This window comes from Canis lupus, chromosome 19, assembly GCF_011100685.1.
Source record: "Canis lupus familiaris isolate Mischka breed German Shepherd chromosome 19, alternate assembly UU_Cfam_GSD_1.0, whole genome shotgun sequence".
Lineage (NCBI taxonomy): Eukaryota > Metazoa > Chordata > Mammalia > Carnivora > Canidae > Canis > Canis lupus.
This window is the reverse complement of record NC_049240.1, coordinates 3218887-3240836: the sequence shown is the minus strand read 5'-3', so window position 1 is coordinate 3240836 and position 21950 is coordinate 3218887. Positions and strand designations below refer to the sequence as shown.

General features: G+C 38.3%; 1 non-coding gene across 1 annotated transcript in view; it reads right to left on the bottom strand.

Moving 5' to 3' along the window:
* Positions 1-21950, bottom strand: part of MAML3 — a 193278-nt gene that overhangs the window by 132913 nt on the left and 38415 nt on the right. The window lies entirely within an intron of this gene.

Genomic DNA, 21950 nt, shown 5'->3' with positions numbered 1-21950 from the left:
ATGCTGAAGACCATCCACAAGTTTTGTCCAAGGAAGCCCATTGACAGGTGTTGAGAAGCGTGTTGGTGAAGAGTAACTAGAAAGGTCATTGTAGGTCAGATCTCTGGCTTATGCCAAGGGCCACCTGCTAATATATCCCTGTCACCACTCTGTGCTTGAGCCATTGTCACGTTCTACTGTGTAGTCTGGCCACCTCCTAGGCACATCTTTTCAACAATTACCACTTTACACTTTGTGAACAATCTCAGCACCAGTGTCCACAGGATGACTCAGTCTAGAAATATCCAAATGGAAAAATCCAGAGTCTTATGGGTGGTATAGTTGGTTAAGCCTCCGATTCTTGGTTTTGGTTTAGGTCATGATCTCAGGATTGAGTCCCACATCAGGCTCCATGCTCAGCATGGAATCTGCTTGAGAGTCTTTTGCTCTCCCTCTCCCTCCCCCTCTGTCCTTCCCCCATGCACACATGTGCTCGCTCGCTCTCTCAAGTAAATAAATAAAATATTTAAAAAAAAAAACAGATCTAAATAAATCTGGGCTTCTTTGCCATTCCTTAAAGTCTGTTGCCTCATAATACCAAGAGAAAAATATAACCAATCTTTAAAATCTTGAAGAAATACAAAGATCTTTCCAAGAGAAAAATATATCCAATCTTTAAAATCTTGAAGAAAGACAAAGATCTTTATCAAAGCCTTTTTTGATATAAGAGAGAGTTACTCAGAAGTGCCTATTGAAAACTTGCTGCAAGTCACCTTCTCCATTCTGTTCTCCCCCAAATCTCACAGGTCAGAGAAGCTACTCAAATTTCTCTCTTCCTCTCTTGTAAAATCTCTAGCCCAAGCTGCCTCTCCTGTCACTCCCTCCTTCCCCCTCTCTTGCAATCCTTCTTGGATCTTGAATGTTTTCTTTCCTCTCTTAGGTGGTTCTATGACTTTTTCTACGTGGATCAAGTTATTTCTTTTCACTTTCTCCCAATTCTACTTTCTACCCGCTTTCCTGACTAGCACACCAGAGGCACATGAACTGAGCTACTAAGACAATAATTGTCCTTAAAACATGAGGAGAGGAATGGCTATAAATTCTTATACGTTCATCCTTGCTACATGAAATATCAAGTCAAATTGATGTGCAACGAGTTGTTCTTGGTTGGGTTCCTCCATTATTGAATTCCTAAAGTTCTGCAAATAATATAGTATTAATCAAAGACTCCCTCAATATGATGCATCCTTATTTTAAATAGGCTTCTGCTGCTTCTCAGACATGGAAAATAGCCAGCTTTTCCCCTTGACAGAAATGATTTTAGGATGCCATGGTGGGTGCATTCCCAGCTACCTAACTGCTGCCAGCTGGATTCATAGCTCCTATTTCATGAGGTTATGGTCAAACCTTAAATCAATCCCAGAGAACAATAAACCATTCAGGAACCTTCACTCTATGTGCAATAGACCTGTGTTCCTGTTTTACCTGAATAGGAACTCACTGCCAAAGCAGCAACCAGCATGCTCAGAGCATTCAACATAATTTCTGCCATTTGAGGGAATCCTTCCTTCTTCTTCCTTCTAGGAATCTGGCCATGGACCAAATGATGGGAATTTTCACCCCTTTGAAAGTGTTGGGAAGTGGCCACAACCCCTCTCTCACCCTGTTTACTCTCCCCTGAGGGCCAAGTAGTACCTTACCTGCTTGGTGAAGTCAGAAGGACGAGCAAGAAACTCAGCCTTTTCTTTCTCTTTCTTTTTTTGGATTTCCTTGTCAGAGGATGGGAGTTTTTGCTTACTTCCTGCCCCATGCATGGCAGTCAGGAAGGGGTCAGAGCTCACTTGCTCCTAAGGCCAGCTCTAAAGACCTAGCTCTCACTTTGTTCCAATGGAGGGACACAGTAGATGCAGCTCTTTTGCTCTACATCTATGTTCTACAGAGCTAGCCCTCAGAGTCGGACTGAGGAGTCCGACTGTGACCACAATGAAGTTCTACTCTTCGATCCAGATCTATCTTTCATAAAACATATTCTTAAAATCTTCATTTGTCTGATTTCTGCCATTGTTTCTCAGTAGCACTTGTGAAACCATAATATCTGCATTCAATTCAATTAAACTAATATTCAACTGCCTATTTCATACATACCCCTAGGGAGGGAGCACATTAACTCATTCCCTTATAATGAGTTAATCTATATCATGCAATTAACATTTCCCAATCATTCACCATGAGTGAGTCTAAAGCCAAGTGGAATGCTAGGACCATCCCAGGTAAGTTCCTAGGATGATATCAGGGGTGAGGATGAAGACATGCTCCATGATCCAACTTACAGCCTATGAAACTCCCCTCTCCTTCCGGTGAACCTGGACCTGTGTTGGTAGCAACACAGTTGCTAGGCTTGAGTGGTTGGCTCAGGATCGCAACTTGAATTTATCCTTTCTGCACCTCAACCATAAGACTGTGGGCTAGTAAACTCTTTTTTTCCTAAGAAAAGATTCCTTGTCTGGGAAATTAGAACAATATCTCTTATCATTGTGGGAATGAGAGAATTGTGTAATGATCTTAGAATAATGCCTGGCAAGTAATAAGCCCTCAATAAATGTTAGTGATCAGCAGTAGTAGTAATAAAATATTTTTCTATCACCAAAAATATCCCATCAGGATGCATCTTTAGAATGTGTCAATGAAAAAAAAAAGTGCTTTGCTTTTAAAATAATCGTTTTATAAATATTTTAGAATGAATATTTTAGTGAGAAACAGGTATATCGCTTTCTAGCAAATACAAATGGGAATTTGCTTGCTGAAAAACAGAAATACCATTTTTATCACTTTCCCCACCCAGAGCATCTCAAGGAACATTTCTTAGCTGCTTTTATCCAGACACATGTCAGACCTAAGATGTAGTGACAACTGCCTCCTGAAAGTCTTGACATGGGCCCCTAAGTGGGGGCATTTCTAATTTTGAAATGAGCTATGTGGTTCAAAGCTCCATGCTTTCCAACAAGTAGATGATTGATAAGACTTTCTCGTCCACTGATCAAGCTTGGTAAAAAGGAAAAACAGGAACTAAAAATACCATTTATGTTTGAACTAGGGGCACTGAAAGTAAAAGGAGACCCAGATTTACATACGTGATTACATAATTATATATTTAACTAGTAGTTTGGAGTAAAATTGTCCTTAAATCTAGGGATTTTTGTTGTTTGATCCCATAAACTTGTAGTTGTTATTACCACAGAGCTGAATTTTCTTAAAGATTTTATTTATTTATTCATGAGAGACACAGAGAGAGGGAGAGACATAGAGAGAAGCAGCTCGCTATGGGGAGCCCAATGTGGGACTCAATCTCAGAACCCCGGGATCACATCCTGAGCCCTGAGACGAAGGCAGACGCTCAACCACTGAGCCACCCAGGCAGGCATCCCTGAGCTGAATGGTTTTTTGCTGATGACTTTTTTAATTCAAGGTACTGGTCATTATACCATCTAGACATTTTGCAACCTATAGAACTACCAAGAAAGAAATTCATTTGGATGTTGTATCAGCCTTCATATGGATTCTCTGTAAAACTGAGATGACATGTTATATTAACTAAGTAAAGGTGATGTAATAAATTTAGGTTCTATTCCTCCCTTCCAGCTGGCATGCCCAGGTGACAGTCTCCTTAGAGTACCTCCCGATGAGTCCTTCCTCCATCTCTTCATGCCAGGAGATCCTCATGTCATTCAATGTATTTGTCATAAATTATTGCATTTCTACTTGAACAAATAAATAGTCACTAACCTGAAGTTTCCCCTGCAAGCAAAAAGTTACCAAACTGGAAATGTGGATTTTAAACTTAGCATATGAGCTAATGTGGAGAGTAAGAACAGAAAATTCATCTGTTTTATTGCAAATCTTCCATCTGCACCTAAGAAATAGGCTTCTCAGGTCCAAGTGCCTAAGCTAGTATCCTGGGAGATGCGACCATTAAATTTAAGACTCTTACTAATTTATAAAGTAAAGCCAAGGAAAAAGCAGTAAGTCATCCTTTCATGAAAGAATTGGGTCCCATTCTATATGTATTTTTGGGATTCTAGTGCTTTCCATGAGTGAGAACTCAGCCCCATAATAGAAGACCTATATATCAGAGGATAACAAAATATCCCGGGCCGATTCTCTCCTGTGTATGAATCTCAAGGGGACAGGGAAGCAAGAGCAACAAGTGTAGAAGTTGACAGGGAACCTCGATGGAGTCGCCAGGGTCAGGAGCAATCAGAAGTTGGTCTCAGAAGACAATGAGATGACCAGGGCCAGAAGGGCCACTGGGACCTGCGACTCTGTATCCATGAATGTCCCTCCAGTTCTCCAGGAGGCATGGTTATATGGCTGCTGAGTTGGTTCCTTGCCATTTTTTTTGCTATCCCGTCTATTCTCACAATAACCCCCTACCACCAAGTAAGTCTGAGTCCCTTGAACCCAAGAGAATCAAACACTGGATCATACTTGCTATCAAGAATCGGAGCGTTAGCTGGCAAGTCGGTGTCCCTGTAGTAGGCTGGGACTCCTGTGTAAATTACCTGGTTCTTGGACCCCAAGGATCACCTAAAGGATGTGACAGTCTCTCTTCTCAGTGAGTGAAATAATAAAAATGCAAATCTTCCCCTGGATGTCAACAGACATTCCTTTTCTAGGGGGAAGTGACCTTTGAGTAATGGTACAGAGTAGTAGGCTGTAGCTTCAATATTTTAGAAGGGGGAGAGCCTGGTTAACAATATCTGACATTCACTGCGTGCCTCCCCAGGTTCTGCACTCCATTACCTAATCTGATCCTCACAGTAGGCCTTTGTGTATCTTCACAACTAACCGGAGGTCACATAACGAGGAAGTGGCAAAACTGGGATTCAAACTCAGTGTCACTTCCAGAGCTTGAGCCTCTAGCCAATGTGCTGTAATAGGAACAAACTCTCAAAAATATTTCATCCTGGGACGCCCAGGGGGCTCAGCGGTGGAGTGTCTGCCTTTGGCTCAGAGCGTGATCCCCGGGTCCCCGGATCGAGTCCCGCGTCGGGCTCCCTGCATGGAGCCTGCTTCTCCCTCTGCCTGTGTCTCTGCCTGTGTTTCTGTGTCTCTCATGAATAAATAAATAAAATCTTTAAAAAATGTATTTCATCCTGTCTCTGGACATCTTCAGTTTCCAGTAATGTCTCTCATTAGCAGGTCTAAGTAGTAGCCCACACCCAGCCTCTTGGGCAGCAAACAGGCCCTCTCAGTGTGTCTACAGTGACACCCACACTGGCTGGTAAAATTTCGCTGATTTTCTGTGCTCCACTGATAAATCACAAGGGATAACCTTCTGTCTGCATGCTCTTTGAACACTTTAACCTAGATTTTTAGAAGTTTCTACTTTACCTGCTTCTTGCTTTTTGCTTCAGCTTCCAAGAGATTCCTGGTCTCAGGCCTTTCTCCCCACCAGGGGAGAGCCGAAGTGCGGTAACATGATTGTATTAGACATCAGAAACAGGCACCACATGTGCAGCAGCTTCAAGATACCAGGCTACTGGGAGCCTTTTGTGGTGGTGAAACATTGCCCAAACTAAGAAAATGAGTCCCACCATCAGGTCTCTTAATTGTGTTTCTCCACAAGGGCATCTGACAGCAGCTCTGGAAAACGTCAGACAAAATGCACTATCCCCTCAACGCTCAGGCCCAGCGAGCCGTGGTCTCACCGGCAGGAGCACCAGCTAGGAACACCTGTCTCTGCTGTGGTGATGTCAAGGACCTCTCATCCATACACCAGCACCAGCTCCTCAGTCCAAAGAACGAAACAGAGAGAACTGCGGTAACTGTCTCAATTGTTCACTTTGGGGACATTTTCATGCAGATGCCTATTTGTGTTTCATAGAATCCCTCTTACAACCTCGGTAGGAGGCAGGGTCAGAAGGAGGACAGTTTCCCAAGTCAATAGCCACTTCCCGAGGAGGAAATCCACGGATTTTTTTTTTCTCTCCTGGCTACAGAGTCACAAATATTCCTTAAAAATTATTTATTATTTAAATTCAGTTAACATATAGTGTATTATTAGTCTCAGGGGTAGAATTTAGTGATTCATCGGTTGCATCTAACACTCCTTGGTGCTTATCACATCAAGTGCCCTCCTTAATGCCCAACACCCAATTACCCCCAACCCCCCCCACCTCCTCTCCAACAAATATTCTTTAGTTGTTTGTAATGCAAATAACGGCAACCATTTCAATTTATGCATATAGCACTCTGTGTTTTCCCAGAAACAGGTTTGCTTTTATGTGAACCTTTCTAGGAACATATCTCCCACTTAAAAGAGTCAAATTGTGCCTTTGTTTCAGTGTCTTAATTGAAAACAAAATGCACAAAAACCAGGAGAGGAAAACAGGGATTCTCAGCCAAGTGCTAGGCAAGGGGAGCTACTGTGGGGGAGGAGTGGTTGTCAGAACACCTGGGGGATTTATTCAAAGTGGCTTTCTGGGCAGGCTCTACACCCTACCCCACCTCACCCTAGAAGGAATCATCAGAATTGGAGGCACTTTGAAGCCCTCAGATGCACCTGAGTGGAAAACAAATCTTTAGTTACTAGAATCCAAAACATTTTCAACAAAACAGAATGGTAACCAGTTCCCTGGGAACTGAATCCTTTAATAGCAGGCATGATTCTCAGTCTACAAATTAAGATGTGCAAACAATATTAAATCTCTATTTTCTAGAAGTGTACTATATTGACTTTGAACTCCAATCTCCCCAAACTTGTGCGAAAATATAATCTCTATGATTACTGAGTCCACCCCCTTCCCTCAAGATCATGTAGGGTGTCTAGCATATTCTGCTGTATGAAGTTATGGATGGAGGTAGAGAACTCTGGTATTTGTCATCTGTCCCACAAGTTTCCACTAAGATTTCCATTGTTTTTGGTCCTAAGGGCTTTTCAGGACTGGTGCCACTCTATGCTTCCAAGTCACACCTAAGACAGGGGAATCTTTTGTGAGGTAGTTGAGGGGACTTGTCTGCCTAGGTAGCTCTTCCTCCACAGGTTCCTGTAGCTCCTGTTCCAGTTCTATTCCAGATGTTCCTTGATCTCCAGTCCTAGTCAGGAACTACTCTCTAATCTGTCCTTTTGTTAATCCTCTTTGCTTCTTATAAACCTTAATGCTCTTCTTTCCCTGCAAACCTTCTAAATTCTACTACAGGCTCAGGACTCTGGTAACAAAACCCATAAATCCTTGGAAGTTACTTCTCCTTTCTATCCCACCACATGACTCCCCCCACTACTACCACCAATCTCCCAACCTTGAGGCATTTGAGCTCCAAGTTTGAGTAATAGAAACATACAGAAAAAAAGAAAAAATATATAGAGATGCAACTAAGCAACCCAAAATATTCCATCACATTTTTATACTCTCTTCACTGGTGATTCCCAGTTCTAGTTTCCAAATATTCCCAGAAAGATGTCTTTAGGTTATAAAAATCTTCCAAAACTTTTCTTTTTATTTATGTATTAATTAAGATTTTATTTACTTATTTATGAGAGATACAGAGAGAGGTAGAGAGAGGCAGAGACGGGAGAAGCAGGCTCCATGCAAGGAGCCCGATATGGGATTCTATCCCGGGGCTCCGGGATCGCAACCTGAGCCAAAGGAAGACGCTCAACCACTGAGCCACCCAGGTTCCCCTCCTCTAAAACTTTTAAAATCAAGTTAATGCTGATGACATTTAAATTTATTTTTCATCATAAGTGTAGTTCTTAATCCCCATCACCTATTTCACCCATTCCCGTAACCCTCTCTCCTCTGGTAACCATCAGTTTGTTCTCTATAATTAAGAATCTGTTTTTTGGTTTGTCTCTTCTTCTCTTTTTCCCTTTGCTTGTTTGTTTTGTTTCTTAAATTTCACATATGAGTGATATCATACAGTATTTGTCTTTCTTTGACTTATTTCACTTAGCAGAATACTCTCTAGCTCCAACCATGTCATTACAAATGGCAAGATATCATTCTTCTTTGTGGCTGAATAATATTCCATGTATATAACACATCTTCTTTACCCATTCATCTATCGATGGATGTGGATTGCTTCTATATTTTGGCTATTGTAAATAATGCTGCAATAAACATAGGGATACAGCTATCCCTTGAATTAGGGTTTTTGTATTTTTGGGTAAATATCCAGTAGTGTGGTTAACTGGATCATAGGGTAGTTCTATTTTTAATTTTTTGAGGAAGCTTCATATTGTTTTCCATAATGGCTGTACCAGTTTGCATTCCTACCAACAGTGCAAGAGGGTTTCTTTTTCTCCACAGACTTGTCAACACTTGTTTGTGGTTTTTTTTTTTTTTTTTTTTTTTTTTTTAGCCATTCTGACAAGTGTGAGCTAATATATCATGGTATTTTTGATTTGCATTTCCTTGATGATGAGTGATACTGAGCATCTTTTCATGTGTTTGTTGAAATCTGTATGTCTTCTTTGGAGAAATGTCTGTTCATGTCTTCCCATTTTTAATTTGGACTATTTGTTTTGTGGGGGTTGAGTTATATCAGTTCTTTATATATTTTGGATGCCATTTGCAAATAAATATCTTCTCCCATTCAGTAGGTTTCCTTTTAGTTTTGTTGATTATTTCCTTCACTGAGCAGAAAAGTTTCCTTCACTTTTTATTTTGATGTAGTCCCAAAAGTTTGTTTTTGCTTTTGTTTCCTTTGCCTCAGGAGACATATCTAGAAAAGTGTTGCCATGGCCAATGTCAGACAGATTACTGCCTGAGTCCTCTTCAAGGATTTTTATGGTTTCAGGTCACACATTTAGGTCTTTAATCCATTCTGAGTTTATTTTTGTGTATGGTAAAAGAAAGGTGGTCCAGTTTCATTCTTCTCATGTGGCTGTCCAGTTTTCCCAACACTATTTGTTAGAGACTGTCTTTTTTGCATTGTAAATTCATTCCTCGTTTGTTGAGGATTAATTGACCATAAAACTGTGGGTTTGTATCTGGGTTTTCTATTCTATTCCATTGATTTATGTATCTATTTTTAGACCAATACCATACTGCTTTAATTATGACCGCTTTGTAATATAATGTGAAGTGTGGAATTGTGATACCTCCAGTTTTGTTTTTCTTTTTCAAGATTGCTTTGGCTAGTCAAGGTCCTTTGTGATTTCATATAAATTTTAGGATTATTTTTTTCTGGTTCTGTAAAAAATGCTATTGGTATTTGATAGGAATTGCATTAAGTCTGTATAGACATTTTAACAACATTTGTTCTTCCAATCCATGAGCATGGAAATGTCTTTCTGTTCCCTTGTGTTGTCTTGAATTTCTTTCATCAGTGTTTTATAGTTTTCGAAGTACAGGTTTTTCACCTTTTTGGTTAAGTTTATTCCTAGATATTTATTGTCTTTGGTGCAATTGTAAATGGGATTATTTTCTTAATTTTACTTTCTGCTGCTTCATTATTAGCATATAGGAATGCAACAGATTGCCATACTCTGATTTTGTGTCCTCCAACTTCACTAAATTCATTTATCAGTTCTAGGAGTTTTTTGTGGAGTCTTTAGGGTTTTCAATATATAATATTATGTCATCTGCAAATAGTGAGAGTTTTACCGATTTGGGTGCCTTTTATTTCTTTATGTTGCCCAATTGCTATGGCTAGGACTTCTAATACTATGTGGAATAAAAATTGGTGAGAGTGGACATCTTATTTTGTTCCTGGCCTTAGCAGGAAAGCTCTTAGTTTTTCTACCATCGAGTACTGTGTTGGCTATGGGTTTTTCATATAAGGCCTTTATTATATTTGAGATATGTTCCCTGAAGACCTACTTTGCAGAGGGTTTTATCATGAATGGATGTTGTACTTGTCTGCATCTATTGAAAGGATCATATGGTTTTTATTCTTTCTCTTATTGATGTGACATATCATGCTGACTGTTTTGTGAATATTGAAAAACCCCTACATCCTGAGAATAAATCCCACTTAAATGTGGTGTATTTTTTTAATGTATCTTTGGGTTTGATTGTGCTAATATTTTGTTGAGGATTTTTGCATTTATATTCATGAGAGATAATTGGCCTGTAGTTCTCTCTTTTTTGTGTGTGGTGTCTTTATCTGGTTTTGGAATCAGTGATACTGGCCTCATAGAACTATTTTGCAAGTTTTCCTTCCTCTTTTAGTTTTTAGAATTCTAAATTCAATTTTTAAAATTTTTTTAAATTTTATTTTTAAGTGATCTCTGTACCCAACATAGAACTCGAACTCACAACCCTGAGATCCAGAGTTGGTCTACTGACTGAGCCAGCCAGGCACCCCTAGAATGTTAAATTAAAACATGACTAACGGTTGTGGTTAGAGTCAGAGATTTAAGAGCTGAACAAAAGCATTGTTCCTACCCTTACAATAAGAAGAAAAAACCGAATAAGCTTCAAATTAACAACTTTTCTTATACCTAAGAGAACGAATATTGCAGGCAAATAACTAACTTAAAATGGAGAAAAAGAAAAAGGCTTACAGGAAGAAACAGGATTCAAGCATTTGCTTACTTGAGACAGATGCTGTCGAATCCCATAAAAGCTGATAAGAAGATTAAACTAGAAATGTTTAAAGAATTGCTAAAGGCCAAGTGTGGGCTAGCATGAGAGTGCGAAGCCCCAGGGGGCTGCAGACATAGGATGCTTAATGCCCTCCTGCAGATTTTTCCTCTGGGAACACCAGGTGCTCACAGGGAAAATCCTAAGAAAATGTCCTGTAAGGTGCCAGCTGGGGAAGGAGAACAGCAGCCGTTGTCCACTGCCCAAGTATCACCCTGATACATCTTTATGTTCTCGCCCCAAAACCCTTAATCTGCAGCAGGAAGAGGATCATGGTATAGACTGTGAGAGTATCGGTAGAAACTGACTCTAGCTAGAAGAGGAGAATAGGAGGGGAAAGAAGTTTCTTCACTGGGGGAGGGGCAAGAATAATTACTAGGCCAGCACTACAGCTGGAGAAGGGGCAGGAACACCTGAGACCCAGGTTTCCAGTGTCTGTCTAAGACCAAGGCTTCATGAGAACAAAAGAGGTCAACACTTCCTCATCCACTACCACCATGCTAGTAAGAGTTGCAGTGTGTAACATAGCTGAGACAGCTACAAGGTACAGACCTTCTCTGAGAATCAGCCTAAATGAATATCCCAAACTCTCATAGCAAAGGCCTAGCAAAAGGAAAATCTTGCTCCTCTCTGAGCATAAAAAATGTTGTTTTAGTATCTATTGTCATATACTGTATGTTCACCTTTCAACAAAAAAAAAGTACACAGCATACAAAAGGGCAGGAAAAAACATAGTATGGAAAGATAAGGCAATCAACAGAACCAGAATCAGACATATGTTGAATTTATCAGACAAGGAATTTAAGATTACTATGATTCATATGTTAAAGATTCTAATGGGAAAAGTAAATAAGATGCACAGATAATTTTAGTAAAGAGATAGAAATGGTAAAAAAAATCAAATGCAAAGCTAGAAATCAAAAACACAGTAACAGAGATGAAGATTATCTTTGAGAGGCTCATTAGTAGACTTGACATAGTCAAGGAAAGAATCAATGAAGTTGAATATACATCAATAAAATGTACCCAAACTGAAACACAAGGAGAAAAAACTTGGAAAATAGACCAAGGTTTCAGAGGTATGGGACAATATCAGACAGTCTAACATATACATAATTTAGAATCTTGAAGGAAGAAAAAGAGAGAATGGACGTAAAAAATATTCAAGAAATAATGGCTGAGAATTTTCTAAATTAGTAGCAAACACCAGACCTCAGATCCAAGAGGTTTAGAGATCCCCCAGAAAAATATGAAAACAAAACAAATAAAATAACCAAACAAAAACTCTAAGACATATTAAAAGACAAAGAAAATCTCGACAGAAGCCAGAAGGAAAAAGACATTACCTATAGAGGAATAAAGATAAGAATTACAGCAGACTTCTTGTAAAAAACTATAAAATAGAATGATATCTTCAATGTGATGAAGGAGGAAAAAAATGTCAATTCAGAATTCTACATTCAGGAGAAATGTCCTAAAGTATATTTCTATACTAGACATCAATAAAGGCTTTGTGAGAGAAACAAAAATGTAAGGACCTACCGATAAGCAGCAGACCCACCTTATCAGAAATATTGAAAGCCATTCTTCAAGGTAGGAAAAAATGACATACATCAAAATATTAGATCTGCACCAAGAAATAAAGAGTATCAGAAATGGAATACATGAAGGGCTTACAAAATCATTTTTGTCTTATTTTAAGTGCTCTAACAAATAACTATTTAAAGCAATAGTATTAACAAGTTGTATATTTATAGCATATGTAAAAGTAAAATTATGAGAACAATGGCACGTGAGAGGGAGAGAAGAACTGGAAATAAACTTAGAGTTTTTGAACTACATGGGTATCAAGACAGTATTATTTGAAGATGGATTCAGATTTTGTAAAATTTTATTATATAGCCTAGGGCAACCATTAAAAAAGTTTTTAAAGGTTGAATTAAATCCAGAGAAGACAGAGAAGATAAAAAGAAATAAATAACAAGTGAAACAAAAAAACTGCCAGTAAGATGGCAGATTTTAATCCAATCATATCAATAATCATCTTTAATGTGAACAGTCTAAACACACAAGTTAAAAAGACAGAAATGATCAGAATTAAATTTAAAAAAAAAAAACACCTGGATTCAACTTTATGCAGTCTATGAGAGACCACTTTAAATAAAAAGGCTTATTTAGTTTAAAAATAAAAGGATGGAGAAAGATACATCACACAAACACTAACAAAGTATTTGCATTAATTTTAGACAAAGCAGACTACACAACAAGGAATATTATCAGAGATAAAAGATGATATTACATTATGAAAAAGAAGTCAGGGATCCCTGGGTGGCGCAGCGGTTTGGCGCCTGCCTTTGGCCCAGGGCGCGATCCTGGAGACCTAGGATCAAATCCCACATCAGGCTCCCGGTGCATGGAGCCTGCTTCTCCCTCTGCCTGTGTCTCTGCCTCTCTCTCTCAATCTGTGACTATCATAAATAAAAAAAAAAAAAAAAAATTTAAAAAAAATAAAAAATAAATAAAAATAAATAAAAAAAAGAAAAAGAAGTCAATTATCCAAGAAAATATAATAATCTTGAATGTGTATGCACCCAACAACAAACTTCAAAACACATGAGGCAAAAATAGGCAGACCTTAAATGAAATAGACAGATCTACAATTTTAGATGGAGACTTCAACACCTCTCAAAAATTGATAGAAGTAGGCAGAAAATCAGTAGAAAGAAAATCAGCAGAGCAACGCCATCAACTAACTTGTCCCACTTGACATTTATAGAGCACTAAATCAGCAGCAAAATACAAATTCTTCTCAAGTGCACAGAGAATATTCTTAGCCATAAAAAAACTTTCACAATTTAAAAAAATGAAAAATATGAAGTATAATCTCAAACCTTATGGAATTGATAATAATAGATAATAATATCAAGATATCTGGTAAATATCCAAATATTTGGAAATTAAGCAATACATGTCTAAATAATGCATGAGTCAAAGATTAAGCCTTTAGGGAAATTTAAAGTATTTTGAAATAAAAGAAAAAAATATATATTAAAAATTTGTAGGATGCAATTAAAGCATTTTTAAGTGGAAATTTATATTTAAATGCTTATACTAGAAAAGAGCAATAGAAAGACCTGAACTCAGCAATGTATTCTCCCATCTTAAGACATTAAAGGAAGCGAAATTAAGTCTAAAGCAAGCAGATGAAAAAAGGGAATAAGAAAATAATATAGACCAGAGAACAATGAAATTGAACACAGAAAACCAAAAGCTGATTCTCTGATAAAGTCATAAAATCAGTAAGCCTCTGGTCCAGTTTCCCCTCAAAAAGAGAAAGACACAATTTACCAGTATCAGGAATGAACTGATCGCATAGGTATTAAAATATATAAGGGAATACTACAAACAAGTCCATGTTCATAAATTCATCAGCTTAGGTAAGATGGACCAATTCCTTGCAAGGCCCAAGATTCACTCAAGAATAAATACTTAAACCAAGTAGTCCCACATCTATTAAAGAAATTGAATTTGTAGTTTAAAACTTCCAAAAAGAAAACCCAAATGATTTCACTAGTGAATTCTATAAAACACGTAAGAAAGAAATGATGACAATTATACACCATATCTTTCAGAATACAGAAGAGAAAGGAATATTTCCCAGTTCATTTTATGAAGTCAGCATTAGTTTAAGACCCAAACCAGAGTGTATATTGCAAGAAAACTATAAACCAAGATAGATCACAAATATAAAGTCAAAAAATTTCAACAAATTAGCAAACTGAATCTCGTGATATATATAAAAAAGATAATACATGACCCATTGAGATTTATCCCAGACCCTAGGAATACAATAATTACAAAGATACAAGGTTGGTTCAAATTTAAAAAAAAATCAATATAATTTACCATGTTAACAACCATATCTATCTAACTACCTATCATCCATCTATCTATCTATCTATCTATCTATCTATCTATCTATCTATCATCATCTATCTATCTCTATTCAGTAGAAGCAAAAACAAAATTTAATATCCATGCATGAAAAAACTCAACAAATTAAGAATAGAAAGGAACTTTCTTAAACTTATATAGGAAATCTATTAAAAACCTTCAGCCAACACTATACTTAAGGGTAAAATATTGAATGCTTTTCCTCCTAGTTTAGGAATAAGACAAGGAATCCATTCTCACTCTACTTATTCAACATCATACTGGAAGTTATAGCCAGTGAAATAAGCTAAGAAAAAGAAATAAAAGGCATATGGATTTGAAAGGAAAAAGATAAGATTGCCTTTATTTGAAGACAAGATGGTTGTCAATGTAGATAATTCCCAAGATCTAAAAAACACTCCTGAAACGAGTAAGTTTTAAAAGGTCAATACACAAAAGTCAATCATATTCCTATCTTCTGGCAATGAATAATTAGAATGTGATATTAAGAAACGAGATCAATACAATTGTAACAAAAAAGTTAAGTACCTAAGTATGCACTTAACAAAAGATGTAGAAAGGATGCTAAAAACTATACTGATGAAATATATTAAAGAAAATATATTGAGAAATATACGGTGTTCGGGGTTTGGAAGCATCAACATTATTAAGAGGTCATTTCTCCCCAAGTTGATCTTACAGATTCAATGCAAACTCAATAAAAGTCCCAGTAGGTTGTTTATAGATAATGACAAACCAATTCTATAATTTAGATGGAAAGGCAAAGGGCTTAGAATAGCCAAAACAACTCTGAAAAAGTGGGAGGACTCACACTATGGGATTTTAAGACTTACTATAAAGCTCTAATAGTCAAGAGAGTATTGTATTGACTAATGGATTCATGCATAGAACAATGGAACACAATAGAGAAATCACACATGGACCCAGAGAAATACAGACGACTGATTTTGCACAAAAGTGTCAGGGCAATGCAATGGACATTCGAGAATCCTTTCAACAACTGATGCTGAAACAACTGGACATACATATAAAAAACAAAACAGAATAAAACAAACAAAAACCCTCTACGTATATTTCACATCTTGAAGAAAATTTAACTAAAGATAGATCATATACCTGAATGTAAAACTGTAAATGTCTAAAAGAAAACCTGGCACAAAGTTTGAATGACCTGGAGTTTGGCAATGAGTTTTTAGATACAATTCTAAAAGCACAATCTACAAAACAAAAAACTGATGAATTGGACTTTATTGAAACTGAAATCTTGGCTCTGCCAAAGGCACATTCTGGGAAAAAAATATTTACGAATCACATATCTGACAAAAACTTGTATACAGAATTGATAACATCTTAAAACTCAACAATAGGAAAACAAACAACCCATTTTTTAAATAGCAAAAGAGATGAGCACATATTTCACCAAGAAGATATTAATGGAAAATGAGAGATGCTCAACATCATTTGTTACCAAGAAAATGTAAATGAAAACCATGTTGTGATAGCGCTGCAAACTTATTAGAATTTTTTTTTTTTAAGATTTCATTCATTTATTCCTGAGAGACACAGAGAGAAGCAGAGACACAGAGGGAGAAGCAGGCTCCATGCAGGGAGCCCGATGTGGGACTCGATGTGGGACTCGATGTGGAACTCGATCCTAGGACTACAGGATTACGCCCTGAGCCAAAGGCAAATGCTCAACCGCTGAGCCACCCAGGTGTCCCTTTATTAGATTTGTTAAAGTGAAAAAACCCTGACAGTACCAAATTCTGGTAAAGAGGTAGAACAACAGGAACACTCATTCATTGCAGGTGAGAATGGAAAACAACAGTACAACCATATTGGAAGACAGTTTGGTTATTTTTCATCAAGGTAAGTATATACTTCCAACATGACCCGGAAATTCTACTACTAGATATTTCAATTCCAAATGAGTTGAAACACATTGGAATATTGATCACAACTTCATTCATAGTCATCCCAAACTGGAAACAACCAAGATATACTTCAACAGGGCAATGGGTAAATTAACTTGATATCCATACAATGGATTATTACTCAGCAATAAAAATGAATGAGCCATTGATTCACACACAATAACATGTTTGAATCTTAAATGAATTCTGTAGGTGAAAGAAATCAGACCCCAAAGGCTACATCTGATATGACTGTATCTTTATAAAATTTTGGAAAAGGCACATCTGCAGGGATAGAAAACAGGTCAGTGGTTGCCAGAGGTTGGGGGAATAGGGAGAGATCTTCTACAAGGGGGCCACACCAAGTAATTTTTATAGTGGTGAAATGCTCTATACGGTATTGGGGTGACAGATACATTTGTCAAACCCCATAAAACTGTGCGCTACAAAAAAATGAATTTTACTGCATAACATTGAAAAAAAATCAACCAAGATGTCAGGGAGATCCCAATAGGAAATACAGAAAAAAAATACAGAAAAAAAAAAAACCCTATTTGCTGAATAGCAACTTTTAAAGAGTGTCAGAGAGTTAAAAAAAAAACACAACAAACAAAACCAAACACCAATAAATGTAGTATCATGACTTCAAAAAAAGTTGCTGTATGACCTTTTCACTCTCGTCCACTGTGAGGAATGCTGTGTTAATGTAAACTCCAAAGAGCAAGGCCTGTGTTTGTCTCCCTCTGTAGGCCTTAGGGTTACAGTACAGTATTTCTCACACGGAGAATATACAAGACCCCCCTTTTAAAAGAAAAATTTCTCATCGGTTGTCCACTCATACTGTTGACATCTTTTATCACTTGTTTTAAGAATATGTATAAACATCCAAATATGTGATTTTTATGCTTATGGTTCTTAGGCAGCTATGAAACTGTAACAGCAAACTGTAACCCCAATAAAGCTCAATCTAGTAACAGCAAATTGGCGAAACCCAATCACTGCCCACAATGTGGTTGGGTCTTTTGAGGTGCGCAGGCTGGACGACTGTAGAGACTACTCAATGTTCCTCCACTATTTTCTCTTCAGTTACACAAACCTCATTTTTTATAGAATACTTTAATGTCATATAAGATAGCCTAAAAGAGATTGGGACCCACTTCCCATGTTAACACAACGATAACTGCTACTAGACCCTGTTATAATGATTCTATTCCCATATGTACCTAGTCTGTGATAAATAAAATTCCATGTAAGTTACACTTGGTCCTTGTTGTCTGAGGAGCCTAAGTGTGAAGACATCACAGTGATGCAGATGGACATAATCTGTCTGTGTTTGAGGAGAAAAGACTGTGTTGGCGATTATGGGGGGAGGGGAGAGGCTCAGCTATCTTTGTAAGAAGTCTTTATCTGCTTTAGAAAATTCTGACAGGAGGAAGATGCAAACACCACCTTCAGGTGGGATTTCAAACTCTTGCACCACTACACTGATCTGTTTTGAACTATTTGGAATTCCCTAAGGTTACAATAATGCTTTTTTTTTTCTTTTTCTTTCTTTCTTTTTTTTTTCCAATAATGCTTTCTACTGTGCTTTCAAGACTGAAAAAAAAATCACTCGTAGATGGTGATAACTCAATAACATAGCGCGTCAATTTAAATAGAAATCTACAAAAATTGTCTGACACCTGGTTCTGATTACCTGTGATTTGGAGAAATTCATGTCATAACAATGGATAGCCACGTGTGCACTGGAGTAATTTTTGATGTATTTCATATGAAAAGTAAACATGCCTTTGAATTTTTACAATGATGCAGCCAGTTTTTGCTCAAGTCTGTAAGATAGGGAGCTGGGGGCTGGATGAGGGCTGTGTCAGAGGGGGACAATGATTGGCATATTTTCCTGTAGTGCTTTGCGTGACTCCTGGTTGGAGAGCCCAACAGACAGGACACTCAAAGATTTCCCTGCTCCCTTCCTTCCCTCGTGTGCCTCCAACACCACGCTTGAGAAACAGCAGCAGGGAAACGGATGCACATGTAGGTGATGGCACCACGTCCTGGCAGCCACACATACCAGCTATGTCGTCCTTGGGCAAATCACCAGCCTCTCTGTGCTTTCATCACTTCATCAGTAAAGTAATGGTAATAGTGACGAGGTTCAAATGAGATGTAGGTAATGTCTTGAGAGAAAAGCTTGATATCCGGACGTACTCCATAAACGTCAGCTAGTATTACTGTCACACGTAACACACTGGATTGGCATCACCCATTTCCTCCCATTCTATGAGTTCTTGGAGGACAGAGACCACAGCTTCGTCTTCTCTGTATCCACAGGTCTGACCATACAACATTCCATTAAGGTGTTTGAACTGAAGACGGAGAATCGAATGGGAAAATCATTCGTGAGAGAGAGCAAAGAGATGGCAACCAAGCTAAAGGACAGAGATGAACAACTTCCGCTTTGGGGTGGAGGGTACTAAGATCTGTGTGCTACTTCAGAGTCAACTCTGTACCCAACATATTTTCATCTCGATGCATTTAACAAATTATTCCTCAAAGTGCCTTTGGGTAGGCTACTGTCAGAATCTGCACCTAGAGTTTGTTTCCTCTGCTGCAAAATAGACCTGAATGCTACAGAAGCAAACCAATTTTTTAAAAACCTTATCGTAAGGTGCTAGAAATGTTTTGGTCTCGATGTTGGATGTATATTACATATCTGTAATTTTCTAATTTGCAACTTTACTACATATATATATATATATGTTATGCCTTAAAACAAACTTTTAAAAAGCCCATCGGTAGCAATCCCACCTGATACTTGTTTACAAGATCACCACTGCTACCCTGAGTGTCCTTCCCTTGGTACCTCGGAACCTACTGCTCCCAAAGGCATCCTGTGTATACACAGCATATAATCATGGGAAATCTCCTAGAACTCACTTTGAATAGACAAGCCCTCAGGGCTTCAATACACCGGAGCTTTTTGTTACAAGCACCCAAAATTAATGTTCATGTCATCTATCCACCAGAGGGAGCCAGCACAGCCGGAATAATAACATACTGACCTTAGCAAACCACCAATCAAGCTTTTCAGACAAGGACTGCAGAGTTTCAATACATGCAAGTATGAATTTCTTAGTTCCTAGGAAAGCATGTGAAATTTTACTGAAGTTGGATTTCATTCATGGCTTTATTTCTCTCCTCAGATGTAGACATCTAATAATAAGAGGCAATTAACTTTGGAGGCATTAACGTTAATAAATGCCTATTAAGGATAAGGGTGTGTGAGTGTCAGGATAGCTCATCTTTGAAAAACACGTTATGGATTATGAAGAATCTTCAGAAATGAGAAATGAGTTTTGACAATTTTTCTTCTTAATACAGGAATTTATAGTTTGCGCCTCTTGGAGATGAAAAAGCAGTTTCCATTGCATTGATGTTGGGCTATCATTAGCATATATGCAAATTAGACCTGTGAGGTCCAGGGCATGGTTTTTCCAGCAGAGCATGGGATAGATTTCAGGGCCCACACACCCTACCAGACAGCTCTGTACTGGGACAGGTACATGGGCACATTTGCAGTCTCAGGTCTGGGCAATGGTGGCCCTAGATGATGCTTTGATAAGGACAATGATGTTTTCCTAATATCATGTAAAATGCAGTTCCAAGACAAGTGGCAACTGCCCCCTTCCAATCAAATGCTGACCTTGAGTTCTTGCTATAAAGGAATTCTGGATTCACTACTGGGCTATGGAAATGAACATTTTCCATCCTGTTCTCCTTGGCTGCAACCTGCCCTGCTGGACAGGTCTTGCTCATATTTTCCAATTTGTCTTTTTCTTTATAATTTCCATTTCCTGATCTCTCCTCATCTTCTTATTTTTGTAGCCATGAATTTTTCTCGTTGGTTGAAAATTTTTGTAGGAGGAAACTGAAACCAGGCATTCCGTTAAACATCTTATATGCGATCATTCCTGACTTAGCTTATTTGACCTGACAACAGCTCTTAACTCTGTTGATCACTCTATTCTTAGAGAACAATCTCTCATTTGGCTTCCAGGACATAGCTCTTCAGCTTCTCCTCCTTCCACGCTGGCTGTTCTTTCTCAGCCCCTGCATGGATTACTCCTCATATTCCTGATTTCTAAGGGTTGACATTCACGAATCATTCTTTCCTCTGCTCTGTCTACACCACTGCCTAAGTGATCTTACCTGGCCTACAGTGTTACACACCATTCATCATGAACAACTCCCAAGTTCTATCACCCCAGCCTCTGCCCTGAACTTCACACTCCTATTCAGTTGCCTACTCAACATCTCTATCTGGATGTTTAAAGGCATCTTGAATTGACATGCCCCAAAGCAAACCCTTAATTTTCTCCCCTTACTATGTGCTTCTCTCACAGTCTTTCTTCCTGAACAAATGATACCTCCTTTTTTGCTTTTTTGGTTGCTTATGCCAAAAACCTTGGAGTGATTCTTGGTTCATCTCTTTCTCTCACTCCTCACACCAGCAAATGCTGTTGGTTCCCAGTTTGAAATATGTCCAACACTGGACTACTTTATTACCACCTCCACAGCTATTGCTCAGGTCTAAATCAGCACCACCTCTTGGCCTGGATTATCACAACAGTCTTCTAATTCACTTCCCTGGTTCTGCCCTTCTTCCCCTCCCCAACATTCTTTACTATGATCAGAGTGATTCTAAGTGAACCTAAGAGAGATCGTGTCTCCTCTAGGTCATAATGTGTCTCACTTCAGAGAGTGAAACCCAAGAAACTTGAAGACTGTACATGGTCAATGAACCTTGGGTCACAGATCCCAAAGCTCTACATGGATAGCCCCCTGCTGTATTTTTGGTTATTGCTCAAGCCTCACTGTGCTTTGTGCACCTTCTTTGAATATGTCAAACCTGCTTCCATCTCCAGGTCTTGGTACTTGCTGGTCTGTCAGGAATGCTCTTCCTTCAGATGTTCCCTCAACTCTAGTATCTGCTCAAATATCATCTTAACAGATAGGTCTTCTCTAACACACTATATTAAATAATACCACACTCCTATCATTCTCTATCTCCCTTACCTTGCATTATTTTCTTTCCTAGCACTTCCTAACACCTCTCTTCATTGTATGGATATGTGTCTGGGTATATGTATTTGTACATACAAGCAGTATATACATTTGTATATGTATATGTGTGTGTGTTTGATCACTGTCTTCCCACCAAGAATATAAGCTCTATGATAGAAAGTATTTTGTTTCATTCATTGCTATATCTGCCAGTGCCTAGGAAAATGCTTAGCACATAGTAAGTGTTCAATAAATATTTGTTGAGGGTGCCTCGGTGGCTCAGTGGTTGAGCACCTGCCTTTGGCTCAGGGTATGATCCTGGGGTCCTGGGATCGAGTCCCACATCCGGCCCCCTATATGGAGCCTGCTTCTCCTTCTGCCTATGTCTCTGCCTCTCTGTGTGTGTCTCATGAATGAATAAATAAATAAAATCTTCAAAATAAATAAATAAATA